The sequence below is a fragment of the Channa argus genome, unplaced genomic scaffold, assembly GCF_033026475.1.
Source record: "Channa argus isolate prfri unplaced genomic scaffold, Channa argus male v1.0 Contig016, whole genome shotgun sequence".
NCBI classification, from domain to species: Eukaryota; Metazoa; Chordata; class Actinopteri; order Anabantiformes; family Channidae; genus Channa; species Channa argus.
This window is the reverse complement of record NW_027125235.1, coordinates 95,190-110,318: the sequence shown is the minus strand read 5'-3', so window position 1 is coordinate 110,318 and position 15,129 is coordinate 95,190. Positions and strand designations below refer to the sequence as shown.

Genomic DNA, 15,129 nt, shown 5'->3' with positions numbered 1-15,129 from the left:
AGGAGGTTGGCTCAGGCAGCAAAGAGTGGGGGTCATCGCTTCTCGGCCTTTTGGCTAAGATCAAGTGTAGTATCTGTTCTTATCAGTTTAATATCTGATATGTCCTCTACACGGGGACAACTTATTAAACGGATTTTTAGAACCGGGAGCTGAAAAAGGGGCTTGCTCCGTTCACTCCACGCATCGACCTGGCCTTGCAGTGCCGCTGGGAACGGTGCAGCCTTCTCTCCACCTGTGGACAAAAAAAAAAAACTTGCTCAGCTTTTCAGGGCGTGAGCCAAATGGGACGGCCGCCGGGGGTCACGCTAAGTACCCCTGCCGACTTAGTGGCGGCTTCTCGGTAGGCTCCTTTGGTTTTTGTCTTCTTGCAATTACGCTTTGTCAGCCATGACAACTGGCCGAAAAGTGCAGCGCGCCACAGCAAGGTGTAGCAACAACAGGGCCCCCGTGCGCGTTCTGCATTTCCGCCTGCAGGCATGGGGGGCAACGTTTCCATCCCGCCACAGGGCCCGTTTACCGCTCCCCGCGTTGCCCGTCTCCTTTTCTCGCTCCTCGCTCAAGATCTGCAAGCAGCTGAGCGTTTGCTAGCCCGCCTGGAAAAGGCAGGATCTTAGTCTGTCCGCAATCTGATTGGCTCGGCCAAAGGGCCGGGGCGGCCTCAGGGAAATGGGAGCTGCCTGGGAAATGGAACGCCTCGCAAGCCGAGAAGGGGGTTCCGCGAAGGTGGTGAGTGGTGCGACGAGGGACTTCGGCCCCACACGAAGGCAGGAGCGTCCTTACTCTGGTTTCTCTTCATCACGCACAAGTCTTTCGCCTTTTACTAAAGACTTCCGTGGAGAGGAATACCAATGAGTTAAATTCCATTTTTGGCAGGCTTTGCCTTCTGGCAGAGCCCTGTGAGTTTGTCAAACGTCAAAGCAGCTGTGTCCGTGGAGAGGTCGGCCTGTGCAAAGAGAGCACGGCCGTGGGTGGGTGCTCAGCAGCGGCCAGTGTTACGTCCAGTTAACAATACTGCACCGCGACACTTGAGAAGTGTCAGAGGAGGTTGGCTCAGGCAGCAAAGAGTGGGGGTCATCGCTTCTCGGCCTTTTGGCTAAGATCAAGTGTAGTATCTGTTCTTATCAGTTTAATATCTGATATGTCCTCTACACGGGGACAACTTATTAAACGGATTTTTAGAACCGGGAGCTGAAAAAGGGGCTTGCTCCGTTCACTCCACGCATCGACCTGGCCTTGCAGTGCCGCTGGGAACGGTGCAGCCTTCTCTCCACCTGTGGACAAAAAAAAAAAACTTGCTCAGCTTTTCAGGGCGTGAGCCAAATGGGACGGCCGCCGGGGGTCACGCTAAGTACCCCTGCCGACTTAGTGGCGGCTTCTCGGTAGGCTCCTTTGGTTTTTGTCTTCTTGCAATTACGCTTTGTCAGCCATGACAACTGGCCGAAAAGTGCAGCGCGCCACAGCAAGGTGTAGCAAGAACAGGGCCCCCGTGCGCGTTCTGCATTTCCGCCTGCAGGCATAGGGGGCAACGTTTCCATCCCGCCACAGGGCCCGTTTACCGCTCCCCGCGTTGCCCGTCTCCTTTTCTCGCTCCTCGCTCAAGATCTGCAAGCAGCTGAGCGTTTGCTAGCCCGCCTGGAAAAGGCAGGATCTTAGTCTGTCCGCAATCTGATTGGCTCGGCCAAAGGGCCGGGGCGGCCTCAGGGAAATGGGAGCTGCCTGGGAAATGGAACGCCTCGCAAGCCGAGAAGGGGGTTCCGCGAAGGTGGTGAGTGGTGCGACGAGGGACTTCGGCCCCACACGAAGGCAGGAGCGTCCTTACTCTGGTTTCTCTTCATCACGCACAAGTCTTTCGCCTTTTACTAAAGACTTCCGTGGAGAGGAATACCAATGAGTTAAATTCCATTTTTGGCAGGCTTTGCCTTCTGGCAGAGCCCTGTGAGTTTGTCAAACGTCAAAGCAGCTGTGTCCGTGGAGAGGTCGGCCTGTGCAACGAGAGCACGGCCGTGGGTGGGTGCTCAGCAGCGGCCAGTGTTACGTCCAGTTAACAATACTGCACCGCGACACTTGAGAAGTGTCAGAGGAGGTTGGCTCAGGCAGCAAAGAGTGGGGGTCATCGCTTCTCGGCCTTTTGGCTAAGATCAAGTGTAGTATCTGTTCTTATCAGTTTAATATCTGATATGTCCTCTACACGGGGACAACTTATTAAACGGATTTTTAGAACCGGGAGCTGAAAAAGGGGCTTGCTCCGTTCACTCCACGCATCGACCTGGCCTTGCAGTGCCGCTGGGAACGGTGCAGCCTTCTCTCCACCTGTGGACAAAAAAAAAAAACTTGCTCAGCTTTTCAGGGCGTGAGCCAAATGGGACGGCCGCCGGGGGTCACGCTAAGTACCCCTGCCGACTTAGTGGCGGCTTCTCGGTAGGCTCCTTTGGTTTTTGTCTTCTTGCAATTACGCTTTGTCAGCCATGACAACTGGCCGAAAAGTGCAGCGCGCCACAGCAAGGTGTAGCAAGAACAGGGCCCCCGTGCGCGTTCTGCATTTCCCCCTGCAGGCATAGGGGGCAACGTTTCCATCCCGCCACAGGGCCCGTTTACCGCTCCCCGCGTTGCCCGTCTCCTTTTCTCGCTCCTCGCTCAAGATCTGCAAGCAGCTGAGCGTTTGCTAGCCCGCCTGGAAAAGGCAGGATCTTAGTCTGTCCGCAATCTGATTGGCTCGGCCAAAGGGCCGGGGCGGCCTCAGGGAAATGGGAGCTGCCTGGGAAATGGAACGCCTCGCAAGCCGAGAAGGGGGTTCCGCGAAGGTGGTGAGTGGTGCGACGAGGGACTTCGGCCCCACACGAAGGCAGGAGCGTCCTTACTCTGGTTTCTCTTCATCACGCACAAGTCTTTCGCCTTTTACTAAAGACTTCCGTGGAGAGGAATACCAATGAGGTAAATTCCATTTTTGGCAGGCTTTGCCTTCTGGCAGAGCCCTGTGAGTTTGTCAAACGTCAAAGCAGCTGTGTCCGTGGAGAGGTCGGCCTGTGCAAAGAGAGCACGGCCGTGGGTGGGTGCTCAGCAGCGGCCAGTGTTACGTCCAGTTAACAATACTGCACCGCGACACTTGAGAAGTGTCAGAGGAGGTTGGCTCAGGCAGCAAAGAGTGGGGGTCATCGCTTCTCGGCCTTTTGGCTAAGATCAAGTGTAGTATCTGTTCTTATCAGTTTAATATCTGATATGTCCTCTACACGGGGACAACTTATTAAACGGATTTTTAGAACCGGGAGCTGAAAAAGGGGCTTGCTCCGTTCACTCCACGCATCGACCTGGCCTTGCAGTGCCGCTGGGAACGGTGCAGCCTTCTCTCCACCTGTGGACAAAAAAAAAAAACTTGCTCAGCTTTTCAGGGCGTGAGCCAAATGGGACGGCCGCCGGGGGTCACGCTAAGTACCCCTGCCGACTTAGTGGCGGCTTCTCGGTAGGCTCCTTTGGTTTTTGTCTTCTTGCAATTACGCTTTGTCAGCCATGACAACTGGCCGAAAAGTGCAGCGCGCCACAGCAAGGTGTAGCAACAACAGGGCCCCCGTGCGCGTTCTGCATTTCCCCCTGCAGGCATAGGGGGCAACGTTTCCATCCCGCCACAGGGCCCGTTTACCGCTCCCCGCGTTGCCCGTCTCCTTTTCTCGCTCCTCGCTCAAGATCTGCAAGCAGCTGAGCGTTTGCTAGCCCGCCTGGAAAAGGCAGGATCTTAGTCTGTCCGCAATCTGATTGGCTCGGCCAAAGGGCCGGGGCGGCCTCAGGGAAATGGGAGCTGCCTGGGAAATGGAACGCCTCGCAAGCCGAGAAGGGGGTTCCGCGAAGGTGGTGAGTGGTGCGACGAGGGACTTCGGCCCCACACGAAGGCAGGAGCGTCCTTACTCTGGTTTCTCTTCATCACGCACAAGTCTTTCGCCTTTTACTAAAGACTTCCGTGGAGAGGAATACCAATGAGTTAAATTCCATTTTTGGCAGGCTTTGCCTTCTGGCAGAGCCCTGTGAGTTTGTCAAACGTCAAAGCAGCTGTGTCCGTGGAGAGGTCGGCCTGTGCAAAGAGAGCACGGCCGTGGGTGGGTGCTCAGCAGCGGCCAGTGTTACGTCCAGTTAACAATACTGCACCGCGACACTTGAGAAGTGTCAGAGGAGGTTGGCTCAGGCAGCAAAGAGTGGGGGTCATCGCTTCTCGGCCTTTTGGCTAAGATCAAGTGTAGTATCTGTTCTTATCAGTTTAATATCTGATATGTCCTCTACACGGGGACAACTTATTAAACGGATTTTTAGAACCGGGAGCTGAAAAAGGGGCTTGCTCCGTTCACTCCACGCATCGACCTGGCCTTGCAGTGCCGCTGGGAACGGTGCAGCCTTCTCTCCACCTGTGGACAAAAAAAAAAAAACTTGCTCAGCTTTTCAGGGCGTGAGCCAAATGGGACGGCCGCCGGGGGTCACGCTAAGTACCCCTGCCGACTTAGTGGCGGCTTCTCGGTAGGCTCCTTTGGTTTTTGTCTTCTTGCAATTACGCTTTGTCAGCCATGACAACTGGCCGAAAAGTGCAGCGCGCCACAGCAAGGTGTAGCAACAACAGGGCCCCCGTGCGCGTTCTGCATTTCCCCCTGCAGGCATAGGGGGCAACGTTTCCATCCCGCCACAGGGCCCGTTTACCGCTCCCCGCGTTGCCCGTCTCCTTTTCTCGCTCCTCGCTCAAGATCTGCAAGCAGCTGAGCGTTTGCTAGCCCGCCTGGAAAAGGCAGGATCTTAGTCTGTCCGCAATCTGATTGGCTCGGCCAAAGGGCCGGGGCGGCCTCAGGGAAATGGGAGCTGCCTGGGAAATGGAACGCCTCGCAAGCCGAGAAGGGGGTTCCGCGAAGGTGGTGAGTGGTGCGACGAGGGACTTCGGCCCCACACGAAGGCAGGAGCGTCCTTACTCTGGTTTCTCTTCATCACGCACAATTCTTTCGCCTTTTACTAAAGACTTCCGTGGAGAGGAATACCAATGAGTTAAATTCCATTTTTGGCAGGCTTTGCCTTCTGGCAGAGCCCTGTGAGTTTGTCAAACGTCAAAGCAGCTGTGTCCGTGGAGAGGTCGGCCTGTGCAAAGAGAGCACGGCCGTGGGTGGGTGCTCAGCAGCGGCCAGTGTTACGTCCAGTTAACAATACTGCACCGCGACACTTGAGAAGTGTCAGAGGAGGTTGGCTCAGGCAGCAAAGAGTGGGGGTCATCGCTTCTCGGCCTTTTGGCTAAGATCAAGTGTAGTATCTGTTCTTATCAGTTTAATATCTGATATGTCCTCTACACGGGGACAACTTATTAAACGGATTTTTAGAACCGGGAGCTGAAAAAGGGGCTTGCTCCGTTCACTCCACGCATCGACCTGGCCTTGCAGTGCCGCTGGGAACGGTGCAGCCTTCTCTCCACCTGTGGACAAAAAAAAAAAACTTGCTCAGCTTTTCAGGGCGTGAGCCAAATGGGACGGCCGCCGGGGGTCACGCTAAGTACCCCTGCCGACTTAGTGGCGGCTTCTCGGTAGGCTCCTTTGGTTTTTGTCTTCTTGCAATTACGCTTTGTCAGCCATGACAACTGGCCGAAAAGTGCAGCGCGCCACAGCAAGGTGTAGCAACAACAGGGCCCCCGTGCGCGTTCTGCATTTCCGCCTGCAGGCATAGGGGGCAACGTTTCCATCCCGCCACAGGGCCCGTTTACCGCTCCCCGCGTTGCCCGTCTCCTTTTCTCGCTCCTCGCTCAAGATCTGCAAGCAGCTGAGCGTTTGCTAGCCCGCCTGGAAAAGGCAGGATCTTAGTCTGTCCGCAATCTGATTGGCTCGGCCAAAGGGCCGGGGCGGCCTCAGGGAAATGGGAGCTGCCTGGGAAATGGAACGCCTCGCAAGCCGAGAAGGGGGTTCCGCGAAGGTGGTGAGTGGTGCGACGAGGGACTTCGGCCCCACACGAAGGCAGGAGCGTCCTTACTCTGGTTTCTCTTCATCACGCACAAGTCTTTCGCCTTTTACTAAAGACTTCCGTGGAGAGGAATACCAATGAGTTAAATTCCATTTTTGGCAGGCTTTGCCTTCTGGCAGAGCCCTGTGAGTTTGTCAAACGTCAAAGCAGCTGTGTCCGTGGAGAGGTCGGCCTGTGCAAAGAGAGCACGGCCGTGGGTGGGTGCTCAGCAGCGGCCAGTGTTACGTCCAGTTAACAATACTGCACCGCGACACTTGAGAAGTGTCAGAGGAGGTTGGCTCAGGCAGCAAAGAGTGGGGGTCATCGCTTCTCGGCCTTTTGGCTAAGATCAAGTGTAGTATCTGTTCTTATCAGTTTAATATCTGATATGTCCTCTACACGGGGACAACTTATTAAACGGATTTTTAGAACCGGGAGCTGAAAAAGGGGCTTGCTCCGTTCACTCCACGCATCGACCTGGCCTTGCAGTGCCGCTGGGAACGGTGCAGCCTTCTCTCCACCTGTGGACAAAAAAAAAAAACTTGCTCAGCTTTTCAGGGCGTGAGCCAAATGGGACGGCCGCCGGGGGTCACGCTAAGTACCCCTGCCGACTTAGTGGCGGCTTCTCGGTAGGCTCCTTTGGTTTTTGTCTTCTTGCAATTACGCTTTGTCAGCCATGACAACTGGCCGAAAAGTGCAGCGCGCCACAGCAAGGTGTAGCAACAACAGGGCCCCCGTGCGCGTTCTGCATTTCCGCCTGCAGGCATAGGGGGCAACGTTTCCATCCCGCCACAGGGCCCGTTTACCGCTCCCCGCGTTGCCCGTCTCCTTTTCTCGCTCCTCGCTCAAGATCTGCAAGCAGCTGAGCGTTTGCTAGCCCGCCTGGAAAAGGCAGGATCTTAGTCTGTCCGCAATCTGATTGGCTCGGCCAAAGGGCCGGGGCGGCCTCAGGGAAATGGGAGCTGCCTGGGAAATGGAACGCCTCGCAAGCCGAGAAGGGGGTTCCGCGAAGGTGGTGAGTGGTGCGACGAGGGACTTCGGCCCCACACGAAGGCAGGAGCGTCCTTACTCTGGTTTCTCTTCATCACGCACAAGTCTTTCGCCTTTTACTAAAGACTTCCGTGGAGAGGAATACCAATGAGTTAAATTCCATTTTTGGCAGGCTTTGCCTTCTGGCAGAGCCCTGTGAGTTTGTCAAACGTCAAAGCAGCTGTGTCCGTGGAGAGGTCGGCCTGTGCAAAGAGAGCACGGCCGTGGGTGGGTGCTCAGCAGCGGCCAGTGTTACGTCCAGTTAACAATACTGCACCGCGACACTTGAGAAGTGTCAGAGGAGGTTGGCTCAGGCAGCAAAGAGTGGGGGTCATCGCTTCTCGGCCTTTTGGCTAAGATCAAGTGTAGTATCTGTTCTTATCAGTTTAATATCTGATATGTCCTCTACACGGGGACAACTTATTAAACGGATTTTTAGAACCGGGAGCTGAAAAAGGGGCTTGCTCCGTTCACTCCACGCATCGACCTGGCCTTGCAGTGCCGCTGGGAACGGTGCAGCCTTCTCTCCACCTGTGGACAAAAAAAAAAAACTTGCTCAGCTTTTCAGGGCGTGAGCCAAATGGGACGGCCGCCGGGGGTCACGCTAAGTACCCCTGCCGACTTAGTGGCGGCTTCTCGGTAGGCTCCTTTGGTTTTTGTCTTCTTGCAATTACGCTTTGTCAGCCATGACAACTGGCCGAAAAGTGCAGCGCGCCACAGCAAGGTGTAGCAACAACAGGGCCCCCGTGCGCGTTCTGCATTTCCCCCTGCAGGCATAGGGGGCAACGTTTCCATCCCGCCACAGGGCCCGTTTACCGCTCCCCGCGTTGCCCGTCTCCTTTTCTCGCTCCTCGCTCAAGATCTGCAAGCAGCTGAGCGTTTGCTAGCCCGCCTGGAAAAGGCAGGATCTTAGTCTGTCCGCAATCTGATTGGCTCGGCCAAAGGGCCGGGGCGGCCTCAGGGAAATGGGAGCTGCCTGGGAATTGGAACGCCTCGCAAGCCGAGAAGGGGGTTCCGCGAAGGTGGTGAGTGGTGCGACGAGGGACTTCGGCCCCACACGAAGGCAGGAGCGTCCTTACTCTGGTTTCTCTTCATCACGCACAAGTCTTTCGCCTTTTACTAAAGACTTCCGTGGAGAGGAATACCAATGAGTTAAATTCCATTTTTGGCAGGCTTTGCCTTCTGGCAGAGCCCTGTGAGTTTGTCAAACGTCAAAGCAGCTGTGTCCGTGGAGAGGTCGGCCTGTGCAAAGAGAGCACGGCCGTGGGTGGGTGCTCAGCAGCGGCCAGTGTTACGTCCAGTTAACAATACTGCACCGCGACACTTGAGAAGTGTCAGAGGAGGTTGGCTCAGGCAGCAAAGAGTGGTGGTCATCGCTTCTCGGCCTTTTGGCTAAGATCAAGTGTAGTATCTGTTCTTATCAGTTTAATATCTGATATGTCCTCTACACGGGGACAACTTATTAAACGGATTTTTAGTTCCGGGAGGTGAAAAAGGGGCTTGCTCCGTTCACTCCACGCATCGACCTGGCCTTGCAGTGCAGCTGGGAACGGTGCAGCCTTCTCTCCACCTGTGGACAAAAAAAAAAAAACTTGCTCAGCTTTTCAGGGCATGAGCCAAATGGGACGGCCGCCGGGGGTCACGCTAAGTACCCCTGCCGACTTAGTGGCGGCTTCTCGGTAGGCTCCTTTGGTTTTTGTCTTCTTGCAATTACGCTTTGTCAGCCATGACAACTGGCCGAAAAGTGCAGCGCGCCACAGCAAGGTGTAGCAACAACAGGGCCCCCGTGCGCGTTCTGCATTTCCCCCTGCAGGCATAGGGGGCAACGTTTCCATCCCGCCACAGGGCCCGTTTACCGCTCCCCGCGTTGCCCGTCTCCTTTTCTCGCTCCTCGCTCAAGATCTGCAAGCAGCTGAGCGTTTGCTAGCCCGCCTGGAAAAGGCAGGATCTTAGTCTGTCCGCAATCTGATTGGCTCGGCCAAAGGGCCGGGGCGGCCTCAGGGAAATGGGAGCTGCCTGGGAATTGGAACGCCTCGCAAGCCGAGAAGGGGGTTCCGCGAAGGTGGTGAGTGGTGCGACGAGGGACTTCGGCCCCACACGAAGGCAGGAGCGTCCTTACTCTGGTTTCTCTTCATCACGCACAAGTCTTTCGCCTTTTACTAAAGACTTCCGTGGAGAGGAATACCAATGAGGTAAATTCCATTTTTGGCAGGCTTTGCCTTCTGGCAGAGCCCTGTGAGTTTGTCAAACGTCAAAGCAGCTGTGTCCGTGGAGAGGTCGGCCTGTGCAAAGAGAGCACGGCCGTGGGTGGGTGCTCAGCAGCGGCCAGTGTTACGTCCAGTTAACAATACTGCACCGCGACACTTGAGAAGTGTCAGAGGAGGTTGGCTCAGGCAGCAAAGAGTGGGGGTCATCGCTTCTCGGCCTTTTGGCTAAGATCAAGTGTAGTATCTGTTCTTATCAGTTTAATATCTGATATGTCCTCTACACGGGGACAACTTATTAAACGGATTTTTAGAACCGGGAGCTGAAAAAGGGGCTTGCTCCGTTCACTCCACGCATCGACCTGGCCTTGCAGTGCCGCTGGGAACGGTGCAGCCTTCTCTCCACCTGTGGACAAAAAAAAAAAACTTGCTCAGCTTTTCAGGGCGTGAGCCAAATGGGACGGCCGCCGGGGGTCACGCTAAGTACCCCTGCCGACTTAGTGGCGGCTTCTCGGTAGGCTCCTTTGGTTTTTGTCTTCTTGCAATTACGCTTTGTCAGCCATGACAACTGGCCGAAAAGTGCAGCGCGCCACAGCAAGGTGTAGCAACAACAGGGCCCCCGTGCGCGTTCTGCATTTCCCCCTGCAGGCATAGGGGGCAACGTTTCCATCCCGCCACAGGGCCCGTTTACCGCTCCCCGCGTTGCCCGTCTCCTTTTCTCGCTCCTCGCTCAAGATCTGCAAGCAGCTGAGCGTTTGCTAGCCCGCCTGGAAAAGGCAGGATCTTAGTCTGTCCGCAATCTGATTGGCTCGGCCAAAGGGCCGGGGCGGCCTCAGGGAAATGGGAGCTGCCTGGGAAATGGAACGCCTCGCAAGCCGAGAAGGGGGTTCCGCGAAGGTGGTGAGTGGTGCGACGAGGGACTTCGGCCCCACACGAAGGCAGGAGCGTCCTTACTCTGGTTTCTCTTCATCACGCACAAGTCTTTCGCCTTTTACTAAAGACTTCCGTGGAGAGGAATACCAATGAGTTAAATTCCATTTTTGGCAGGCTTTGCCTTCTGGCAGAGCCCTGTGAGTTTGTCAAACGTCAAAGCAGCTGTGTCCGTGGAGAGGTCGGCCTGTGCAAAGAGAGCACGGCCGTGGGTGGGTGCTCAGCAGCGGCCAGTGTTACGTCCAGTTAACAATACTGCACCGCGACACTTGAGAAGTGTCAGAGGAGGTTGGCTCAGGCAGCAAAGAGTGGTGGTCATCGCTTCTCGGCCTTTTGGCTAAGATCAAGTGTAGTATCTGTTCTTATCAGTTTAATATCTGATATGTCCTCTACACGGGGACAACTTATTAAACGGATTTTTAGTACCGGGAGGTGAAAAAGGGGCTTGCTCCGTTCACTCCACGCATCGACCTGGCCTTGCAGTGCAGCTGGGAACGGTGCAGCCTTCTCTCCACCTGTGGACAAAAAAAAAAAAACTTGCTCAGCTTTTCAGGGCGTGAGCCAAATGGGACGGCCGCCGGGGGTCACGCTAAGTACCCCTGCCGACTTAGTGGCGGCTTCTCGGTAGGCTCCTTTGGTTTTTGTCTTCTTGCAATTACGCTTTGTCAGCCATGACAACTGGCCGAAAAGTGCAGCGCGCCACAGCAAGGTGTAGCAACAACAGGGCCCCCGTGCGCGTTCTGCATTTCCCCCTGCAGGCATAGGGGGCAACGTTTCCATCCCGCCACAGGGCCCGTTTACCGCTCCCCGCGTTGCCCGTCTCCTTTTCTCGCTCCTCGCTCAAGATCTGCAAGCAGCTGAGCGTTTGCTAGCCCGCCTGGAAAAGGCAGGATCTTAGTCTGTCCGCAATCTGATTGGCTCGGCCAAAGGGCCGGGGCGGCCTCAGGGAAATGGGAGCTGCCTGGGAATTGGAACGCCTCGCAAGCCGAGAAGGGGGTTCCGCGAAGGTGGTGAGTGGTGCGACGAGGGACTTCGGCCCCACACGAAGGCAGGAGCGTCCTTACTCTGGTTTCTCTTCATCACGCACAAGTCTTTCGCCTTTTACTAAAGACTTCCGTGGAGAGGAATACCAATGAGGTAAATTCCATTTTTGGCAGGCTTTGCCTTCTGGCAGAGCCCTGTGAGTTTGTCAAACGTCAAAGCAGCTGTGTCCGTGGAGAGGTCGGCCTGTGCAAAGAGAGCACGGCCGTGGGTGGGTGCTCAGCAGCGGCCAGTGTTACGTCCAGTTAACAATACTGCACCGCGACACTTGAGAAGTGTCAGAGGAGGTTGGCTCAGGCAGCAAAGAGTGGGGGTCATCGCTTCTCGGCCTTTTGGCTAAGATCAAGTGTAGTATCTGTTCTTATCAGTTTAATATCTGATATGTCCTCTACACGGGGACAACTTATTAAACGGATTTTTAGAACCGGGAGCTGAAAAAGGGGCTTGCTCCGTTCACTCCACGCATCGACCTGGCCTTGCAGTGCCGCTGGGAACGGTGCAGCCTTCTCTCCACCTGTGGACAAAAAAAAAAAACTTGCTCAGCTTTTCAGGGCGTGAGCCAAATGGGACGGCCGCCGGGGGTCACGCTAAGTACCCCTGCCGACTTAGTGGCGGCTTCTCGGTAGGCTCCTTTGGTTTTTGTCTTCTTGCAATTACGCTTTGTCAGCCATGACAACTGGCCGAAAAGTGCAGCGCGCCACAGCAAGGTGTAGCAACAACAGGGCCCCCGTGCGCGTTCTGCATTTCCGCCTGCAGGCATAGGGGGCAACGTTTCCATCCCGCCACAGGGCCCGTTTACCGCTCCCCGCGTTGCCCGTCTCCTTTTCTCGCTCCTCGCTCAAGATCTGCAAGCAGCTGAGCGTTTGCTAGCCCGCCTGGAAAAGGCAGGATCTTACTCTGTCCGCAATCTGATTGGCTCGGCCAAAGGGCCGGGGCGGCCTCAGGGAAATGGGAGCTGCCTGGGAAATGGAACGCCTCGCAAGCCGAGAAGGGGGTTCCGCGAAGGTGGTGAGTGGTGCGACGAGGGACTTCGGCCCCACACGAAGGCAGGAGCGTCCTTACTCTGGTTTCTCTTCATCACGCACAAGTCTTTCGCCTTTTACTAAAGACTTCCGTGGAGAGGAATACCAATGAGGTAAATTCCATTTTTGGCAGGCTTTGCCTTCTGGCAGAGCCCTGTGAGTTTGTCAAACGTCAAAGCAGCTGTGTCCGTGGAGAGGTCGGCCTGTGCAAAGAGAGCACGGCCGTGGGTGGGTGCTCAGCAGCGGCCAGTGTTACGTCCAGTTAACAATACTGCACCGCGACACTTGAGAAGTGTCAGAGGAGGTTGGCTCAGGCAGCAAAGAGTGGGGGTCATCGCTTCTCGGCCTTTTGGCTAAGATCAAGTGTAGTATCTGTTCTTATCAGTTTAATATCTGATATGTCCTCTACACGGGGACAACTTATTAAACGGATTTTTAGAACCGGGAGCTGAAAAAGGGGCTTGCTCCGTTCACTCCACGCATCGACCTGGCCTTGCAGTGCCGCTGGGAACGGTGCAGCCTTCTCTCCACCTGTGGACAAAAAAAAAAAACTTGCTCAGCTTTTCAGGGCGTGAGCCAAATGGGACGGCCGCCGGGGGTCACGCTAAGTACCCCTGCCGACTTAGTGGCGGCTTCTCGGTAGGCTCCTTTGGTTTTTGTCTTCTTGCAATTACGCTTTGTCAGCCATGACAACTGGCCGAAAAGTGCAGCGCGCCACAGCAAGGTGTAGCAACAACAGGGCCCCCGTGCGCGTTCTGCATTTCCCCCTGCAGGCATAGGGGGCAACGTTTCCATCCCGCCACAGGGCCCGTTTACCGCTCCCCGCGTTGCCCGTCTCCTTTTCTCGCTCCTCGCTCAAGATCTGCAAGCAGCTGAGCGTTTGCTAGCCCGCCTGGAAAAGGCAGGATCTTAGTCTGTCCGCAATCTGATTGGCTCGGCCAAAGGGCCGGGGCGGCCTCAGGGAAATGGGAGCTGCCTGGGAAATGGAACGCCTCGCAAGCCGAGAAGGGGGTTCCGCGAAGGTGGTGAGTGGTGCGACGAGGGACTTCGGCCCCACACGAAGGCAGGAGCGTCCTTACTCTGGTTTCTCTTCATCACGCACAAGTCTTTCGCCTTTTACTAAAGACTTCCGTGGAGAGGAATACCAATGAGTTAAATTCCATTTTTGGCAGGCTTTGCCTTCTGGCAGAGCCCTGTGAGTTTGTCAAACGTCAAAGCAGCTGTGTCCGTGGAGAGGTCGGCCTGTGCAAAGAGAGCACGGCCGTGGGTGGGTGCTCAGCAGCGGCCAGTGTTACGTCCAGTTAACAATACTGCACCGCGACACTTGAGAAGTGTCAGAGGAGGTTGGCTCAGGCAGCAAAGAGTGGGGGTCATCGCTTCTCGGCCTTTTGGCTAAGATCAAGTGTAGTATCTGTTCTTATCAGTTTAATATCTGATATGTCCTCTACACGGGGACAACTTATTAAACGGATTTTTAGAACCGGGAGCTGAAAAAGGGGCTTGCTCCGTTCACTCCACGCATCGACCTGGCCTTGCAGTGCCGCTGGGAACGGTGCAGCCTTCTCTCCACCTGTGGACAAAAAAAAAAAACTTGCTCAGCTTTTCAGGGCGTGAGCCAAATGGGACGGCCGCCGGGGGTCACGCTAAGTACCCCTGCCGACTTAGTGGCGGCTTCTCGGTAGGCTCCTTTGGTTTTTGTCTTCTTGCAATTACGCTTTGTCAGCCATGACAACTGGCCGAAAAGTGCAGCGCGCCACAGCAAGGTGTAGCAACAACAGGGCCCCCGTGCGCGTTCTGCATTTCCGCCTGCAGGCATAGGGGGCAACGTTTCCATCCCGCCACAGGGCCCGTTTACCGCTCCCCGCGTTGCCCGTCTCCTTTTCTCGCTCCTCGCTCAAGATCTGCAAGCAGCTGAGCGTTTGCTAGCCCGCCTGGAAAAGGCAGGATCTTAGTCTGTCCGCAATCTGATTGGCTCGGCCAAAGGGCCGGGGCGGCCTCAGGGAAATGGGAGCTGCCTGGGAAATGGAACGCCTCGCAAGCCGAGAAGGGGGTTCCGCGAAGGTGGTGAGTGGTGCGACGAGGCACTTCGGCCCCACACGAAGGCAGGAGCGTCCTTACTCTGGTTTCTCTTCATCACGCACAAGTCTTTCGCCTTTTACTAAAGACTTCCGTGGAGAGGAATACCAATGAGTTAAATTCCATTTTTGGCAGGCTTTGCCTTCTGGCAGAGCCCTGTGAGTTTGTCAAACGTCAAAGCAGCTGTGTCCGTGGAGAGGTCGGCCTGTGCAAAGAGAGCACGGCCGTGGGTGGGTGCTCAGCAGCGGCCAGTGTTACGTCCAGTTAACAATACTGCACCGCGACACTTGAGAAGTGTCAGAGGAGGTTGGCTCAGGCAGCAAAGAGTGGGGGTCATCGCTTCTCGGCCTTTTGGCTAAGATCAAGTGTAGTATCTGTTCTTATCAGTTTAATATCTGATATGTCCTCTACACGGGGACAACTTATTAAACGGATTTTTAGAACCGGGAGCTGAAAAAGGGGCTTGCTCCGTTCACTCCACGCATCGACCTGGCCTTGCAGTGCCGCTGGGAACGGTGCAGCCTTCTCTCCACCTGTGGACAAAAAAAAAAAACTTGCTCAGCTTTTCAGGGCGTGAGCCAAATGGGACGGCCGCCGGGGGTCACGCTAAGTACCCCTGCCGACTTAGTGGCGGCTTCTCGGTAGGCTCCTTTGGTTTTTGTCTTCTTGCAATTACGCTTTGTCAGCCATGACAACTGGCCGAAAAGTGCAGCGCGCCACAGCAAGGTGTAGCAACAACAGGGCCCCCGTGCGCGTTCTGCATTTCCGCCTGCAGGCATAGGGGGCAACGTTTCCATCCCGCCACAGGGCCCGTTTACCGCTCCCCGCGTTGCCCGTCTCCTTTTCTCGCTCCTCGCTCAAGATCTGCAAGCAGCTGAGCG

At 55.6% G+C, this 15,129-nt stretch overlaps 29 non-coding genes across 29 annotated transcripts; all 29 read left to right on the top strand.

Moving 5' to 3' along the window:
- Positions 1–34: 34 nt before the first annotated feature.
- Positions 35–225, top strand: LOC137113532 (U2 spliceosomal RNA). Its single transcript, XR_010912659.1, has one exon. It is a non-coding gene; the product is annotated as a U2 spliceosomal RNA (small nuclear RNA).
- Positions 226–776: 551 nt separating this feature from the next.
- Positions 777–892, top strand: LOC137113406 (U5 spliceosomal RNA). The gene has a single exon (XR_010912537.1). It is a non-coding gene; the product is annotated as a U5 spliceosomal RNA (small nuclear RNA).
- Positions 893–1,073: 181 nt separating this feature from the next.
- Positions 1,074–1,264, top strand: LOC137113521 (U2 spliceosomal RNA). The gene has a single exon (XR_010912648.1). It is a non-coding gene; the product is annotated as a U2 spliceosomal RNA (small nuclear RNA).
- A 551-nt stretch (positions 1,265–1,815) lies between these two features.
- LOC137113404 (U5 spliceosomal RNA) lies at positions 1,816–1,931 on the top strand. Its single transcript, XR_010912535.1, has one exon. It is a non-coding gene; the product is annotated as a U5 spliceosomal RNA (small nuclear RNA).
- A 181-nt stretch (positions 1,932–2,112) lies between these two features.
- On the top strand, positions 2,113–2,303 carry LOC137113509 (U2 spliceosomal RNA). Its single transcript, XR_010912637.1, has one exon. It is a non-coding gene; the product is annotated as a U2 spliceosomal RNA (small nuclear RNA).
- Positions 2,304–2,854: 551 nt separating this feature from the next.
- Positions 2,855–2,970, top strand: LOC137113844 (U5 spliceosomal RNA). The gene has a single exon (XR_010912964.1). It is a non-coding gene; the product is annotated as a U5 spliceosomal RNA (small nuclear RNA).
- Positions 2,971–3,151: 181 nt separating this feature from the next.
- LOC137113497 (U2 spliceosomal RNA) lies at positions 3,152–3,342 on the top strand. The gene has a single exon (XR_010912625.1). It is a non-coding gene; the product is annotated as a U2 spliceosomal RNA (small nuclear RNA).
- A 551-nt stretch (positions 3,343–3,893) lies between these two features.
- Positions 3,894–4,009, top strand: LOC137113403 (U5 spliceosomal RNA). Its single transcript, XR_010912534.1, has one exon. It is a non-coding gene; the product is annotated as a U5 spliceosomal RNA (small nuclear RNA).
- Positions 4,010–4,190: 181 nt separating this feature from the next.
- On the top strand, positions 4,191–4,381 carry LOC137113486 (U2 spliceosomal RNA). The gene has a single exon (XR_010912614.1). It is a non-coding gene; the product is annotated as a U2 spliceosomal RNA (small nuclear RNA).
- A 552-nt stretch (positions 4,382–4,933) lies between these two features.
- Positions 4,934–5,049, top strand: LOC137113916 (U5 spliceosomal RNA). The gene has a single exon (XR_010913034.1). It is a non-coding gene; the product is annotated as a U5 spliceosomal RNA (small nuclear RNA).
- A 181-nt stretch (positions 5,050–5,230) lies between these two features.
- Positions 5,231–5,421, top strand: LOC137113475 (U2 spliceosomal RNA). Its single transcript, XR_010912603.1, has one exon. It is a non-coding gene; the product is annotated as a U2 spliceosomal RNA (small nuclear RNA).
- Positions 5,422–5,972: 551 nt separating this feature from the next.
- LOC137113402 (U5 spliceosomal RNA) lies at positions 5,973–6,088 on the top strand. Its single transcript, XR_010912533.1, has one exon. It is a non-coding gene; the product is annotated as a U5 spliceosomal RNA (small nuclear RNA).
- A 181-nt stretch (positions 6,089–6,269) lies between these two features.
- On the top strand, positions 6,270–6,460 carry LOC137113462 (U2 spliceosomal RNA). Its single transcript, XR_010912591.1, has one exon. It is a non-coding gene; the product is annotated as a U2 spliceosomal RNA (small nuclear RNA).
- Positions 6,461–7,011: 551 nt separating this feature from the next.
- Positions 7,012–7,127, top strand: LOC137113401 (U5 spliceosomal RNA). Its single transcript, XR_010912532.1, has one exon. It is a non-coding gene; the product is annotated as a U5 spliceosomal RNA (small nuclear RNA).
- A 181-nt stretch (positions 7,128–7,308) lies between these two features.
- LOC137113451 (U2 spliceosomal RNA) lies at positions 7,309–7,499 on the top strand. The gene has a single exon (XR_010912580.1). It is a non-coding gene; the product is annotated as a U2 spliceosomal RNA (small nuclear RNA).
- A 551-nt stretch (positions 7,500–8,050) lies between these two features.
- LOC137113400 (U5 spliceosomal RNA) lies at positions 8,051–8,166 on the top strand. The gene has a single exon (XR_010912531.1). It is a non-coding gene; the product is annotated as a U5 spliceosomal RNA (small nuclear RNA).
- A 181-nt stretch (positions 8,167–8,347) lies between these two features.
- LOC137114297 (U2 spliceosomal RNA) lies at positions 8,348–8,538 on the top strand. Its single transcript, XR_010913404.1, has one exon. It is a non-coding gene; the product is annotated as a U2 spliceosomal RNA (small nuclear RNA).
- A 552-nt stretch (positions 8,539–9,090) lies between these two features.
- On the top strand, positions 9,091–9,206 carry LOC137113843 (U5 spliceosomal RNA). The gene has a single exon (XR_010912963.1). It is a non-coding gene; the product is annotated as a U5 spliceosomal RNA (small nuclear RNA).
- A 181-nt stretch (positions 9,207–9,387) lies between these two features.
- On the top strand, positions 9,388–9,578 carry LOC137113439 (U2 spliceosomal RNA). The gene has a single exon (XR_010912569.1). It is a non-coding gene; the product is annotated as a U2 spliceosomal RNA (small nuclear RNA).
- Positions 9,579–10,129: 551 nt separating this feature from the next.
- LOC137113399 (U5 spliceosomal RNA) lies at positions 10,130–10,245 on the top strand. Its single transcript, XR_010912530.1, has one exon. It is a non-coding gene; the product is annotated as a U5 spliceosomal RNA (small nuclear RNA).
- A 181-nt stretch (positions 10,246–10,426) lies between these two features.
- Positions 10,427–10,617, top strand: LOC137114277 (U2 spliceosomal RNA). The gene has a single exon (XR_010913385.1). It is a non-coding gene; the product is annotated as a U2 spliceosomal RNA (small nuclear RNA).
- Positions 10,618–11,169: 552 nt separating this feature from the next.
- On the top strand, positions 11,170–11,285 carry LOC137113842 (U5 spliceosomal RNA). The gene has a single exon (XR_010912962.1). It is a non-coding gene; the product is annotated as a U5 spliceosomal RNA (small nuclear RNA).
- Positions 11,286–11,466: 181 nt separating this feature from the next.
- On the top strand, positions 11,467–11,657 carry LOC137113428 (U2 spliceosomal RNA). Its single transcript, XR_010912558.1, has one exon. It is a non-coding gene; the product is annotated as a U2 spliceosomal RNA (small nuclear RNA).
- Positions 11,658–12,208: 551 nt separating this feature from the next.
- LOC137113840 (U5 spliceosomal RNA) lies at positions 12,209–12,324 on the top strand. The gene has a single exon (XR_010912960.1). It is a non-coding gene; the product is annotated as a U5 spliceosomal RNA (small nuclear RNA).
- Positions 12,325–12,505: 181 nt separating this feature from the next.
- LOC137113416 (U2 spliceosomal RNA) lies at positions 12,506–12,696 on the top strand. Its single transcript, XR_010912547.1, has one exon. It is a non-coding gene; the product is annotated as a U2 spliceosomal RNA (small nuclear RNA).
- A 551-nt stretch (positions 12,697–13,247) lies between these two features.
- LOC137113398 (U5 spliceosomal RNA) lies at positions 13,248–13,363 on the top strand. The gene has a single exon (XR_010912529.1). It is a non-coding gene; the product is annotated as a U5 spliceosomal RNA (small nuclear RNA).
- A 181-nt stretch (positions 13,364–13,544) lies between these two features.
- On the top strand, positions 13,545–13,735 carry LOC137113405 (U2 spliceosomal RNA). Its single transcript, XR_010912536.1, has one exon. It is a non-coding gene; the product is annotated as a U2 spliceosomal RNA (small nuclear RNA).
- Positions 13,736–14,286: 551 nt separating this feature from the next.
- LOC137113397 (U5 spliceosomal RNA) lies at positions 14,287–14,402 on the top strand. Its single transcript, XR_010912528.1, has one exon. It is a non-coding gene; the product is annotated as a U5 spliceosomal RNA (small nuclear RNA).
- Positions 14,403–14,583: 181 nt separating this feature from the next.
- Positions 14,584–14,774, top strand: LOC137113393 (U2 spliceosomal RNA). Its single transcript, XR_010912525.1, has one exon. It is a non-coding gene; the product is annotated as a U2 spliceosomal RNA (small nuclear RNA).
- Positions 14,775–15,129: the final 355 nt, after the last annotated feature.